Source organism: Dromaius novaehollandiae, unplaced genomic scaffold (genome assembly GCF_036370855.1).
Source record: "Dromaius novaehollandiae isolate bDroNov1 unplaced genomic scaffold, bDroNov1.hap1 HAP1_SCAFFOLD_85, whole genome shotgun sequence".
NCBI classification, from domain to species: Eukaryota; Metazoa; Chordata; class Aves; order Casuariiformes; family Dromaiidae; genus Dromaius; species Dromaius novaehollandiae.
The window spans coordinates 82501-85000 of record NW_026991300.1 but is presented as its reverse complement, the minus strand read 5'-3'; the positions used below and the strand labels follow the sequence as shown (position 1 = coordinate 85000).

At 78.8% G+C, this 2500-nt stretch overlaps 1 non-coding gene across 1 annotated transcript; it reads left to right on the top strand.

The window, feature by feature from the left end:
- Window positions 1–1586: 1586 nt before the first annotated feature.
- Window positions 1587–1739, top strand: LOC135325645 (5.8S ribosomal RNA). The gene has a single exon (XR_010386489.1). It is a non-coding gene; the product is annotated as a 5.8S ribosomal RNA (ribosomal RNA).
- The last annotated feature ends 761 nt before the right edge of the window (window positions 1740–2500 follow it).

Genomic DNA, 2500 nt, shown 5'->3' with positions numbered 1-2500 from the left:
GGCGGCGGCGGGGGAGGCACCCCCGCGGGGATTTCAGGTCGTTTCCCTCACCCCAGGGCCAGGTACCTAGCGCCCGCGCTTCTCCTGCCCCCCCCTCGGTGACCCACCCGTGTGGTCCCGTGTGCCAGCGTGCTCCTCCCGGGTGCCGCACCGTGCGCGCCGCACCGGCCGTGCCTTCCCCCCCCCCCGCCTCGGCTTCCCCCCACCCCGGTCCTTCCTCCCCCGCGGTGGGGGTGGGGGGGGCGGGGAGGGAGGGAGCGAGCGAGAGAGGGGAGAGGGCCTCCGGCCACCGCGGCCGCCGGCAGCCGCCCCGGGCAGGGATGGCCATGGGCCCCGGGCTCCGGGCCCGAGGGTTCTCGGTTGGAGAGCCGGGCGGAGGTTTAAAGACTCGGGCGGCCCGATGCGACTCGCGGAGGCGGCCGGGCGTGCTGCCGGAGGGCCGGGGGGTCGGCGCGCGCGGGCGCCGCGCCCCCCCATGCCAGCCGGCGCGCCCCGTGCTCGCCCCGCGGGCAGCCGGGACGGAGAGGGGTTACCCTGCCCCCTCTCTCCGCGGTCTGGTCTCGGCGGAGAGACGCCGCGCGGTCGGCCTAGTTGCCGGCCTGCCTCGAGCGTTGCGAGCCGGGCGCGAGCGCGTGCTCGCCGCCGGGAGGGCGAGCCCCCACCGCGGGTGGTGCGGGCGCCGAGCCTCCGCGCGTCTCCTCCTTCTCCCTGGCCGGTGCTTCTGGGTCTTCCGCCGTGGCCGCCGTCGGCGGCGCCCTACCCTACGCGCCCGCCCCGGCACTCTGCCGTCCGGGGCGCCCGCCTCGCTCTGCCCCGCCCGGCTCCGCCAGGCAGCGGGTGGGCGGTGGTGGGGCGGCGGCGGGGGTGGCCCGCCCCGCTCTCCGCGTGGAGACGGGGAGAGCGGGCGCCGTCCCCGTCCGTGCCGCCTTGCCCGCCTGCCCGCCGCCGGGCGTCTGTCCGCGGAGGGGACGGGCGAGCGCGTGGCGTCACCCGCGAGGCGGTGTGTGCGGGCGCGCGGGGGTGTGGGCGCCGCGGCGGCGGCGGCGGCGGCGGTCGAGCCGGAGGGCCGGCGAGGCGAGCGGGGAGCTGGGAAGCGCGGGGCCGGCGGGCCGCAGGCGCGCGGGCGGCGGGGCGACGCCGCTCCCGGTGGCGGCCGGGCTCTGACGCCTGGGGCGGGGGGGGGGTGGTCTGCGGGGACGGACCCCCCCCAACATCCCGAGGCAGGCGGTGTGGCCGGCCCGCCGCTCCCTGCCGGGCCAGACCGAGCCGGGCGCCTGGGCCGGACTCGAAGCGAGACAGGGTTTGTCCCCAGGTCGGGAGCGAGGGCTCCCCGCCCTTCTCGTTCGGGTTTGCCCTTCGTTTCCCCCCCCCTTTCTCTGTGCTTGTACGGTCAGTGAGGCAAGCCCCTCTCTTTCTCTCGCTCTCTCTCTCCTTCCGTCTCTGCCGTCCCTTGCTCAGCAGCCGGCGTCGGCGTGAGGAAGGGCGGTGGGGCGGAGGAGGAGGGGGCGGAGGAGGGGGGGGGCCCCCCAGGGGCTGCGAAAGCTGCCCGGTCCCCCCGCGCGCGCGGCGGGGACCGAAACCGAGACAACTCTTAGCGGTGGATCACTCGGCTCGTGCGTCGATGAAGAACGCAGCTAGCTGCGAGAATTAATGTGAATTGCAGGACACATTGATCATCGACACTTCGAACGCACTTGCGGCCCCGGGTTCCTCCCGGGGCTACGCCTGTCTGAGCGTCGCTTGACGGTCAATCGTCACCCGCGCCGTGGCGTGGGCGCAGCGGCGTGCCGCCCCTCGGTGGGTGTGGGGGGGGGCGCGGTTCGGGTGCGCCCGGCCGTGCCCGCCCTCCCCTCCGAGCCCGGCGGCTGCCGCCGCGCCGCGTGGCGCGCGCGGTGTGGCGCGGCTGGGGTGCCTCGCAGGCCCGTTGCCCCGGGGAGAGGGGGGGTGCTCTCCTTCCCCTCCCCGCGCGGCCGGGCCTTCGTCCCCCTAAGTGCAGACTCGGGAAACCCCCGCTCCCGGAGCGCCCGCGTCGCGGACTTCGTCCCGCCGGGCCCCCAGATCGGGTCGGTCGCGGTGGCCCGGCGCCCGGCGCCGCCCGCCCGCCACCACCGCCAGTGCCGCCGCACGGGCCTCTCCTCCACCACTCTCCCGGTGGTGCGCCGGTCCCCCGTTCCCCTCCGGCAGAGGGGACGGCCGGCCGCCCTTTGCCTCGCCCTGGCCCTGACCGCCGCCGTTTCGGCGCCCGCCGGGCCCCCCCCCCCAACCCCGCGCTTCCCCGCGTCCGCAGCGCGTCGTCGAGCCACTTCCACCCGCCGGCTGGCGTCAGCCGCGCGGCGTTGCGTTGAGGCCCGGCGGCGGCGGCGCGCGGGGGGCCGCGGCCGGGGGGGGGGCCGCGCAGCGCGGGCGCCGTGGGGCGGCGGCGGGGCGGGGGGCGAGGGAGGGCGCGCCGCGCCGTCCCCACGCCGGGGCGGAGAGCGGAGGTCAGCGGCCGGGAGGAGGA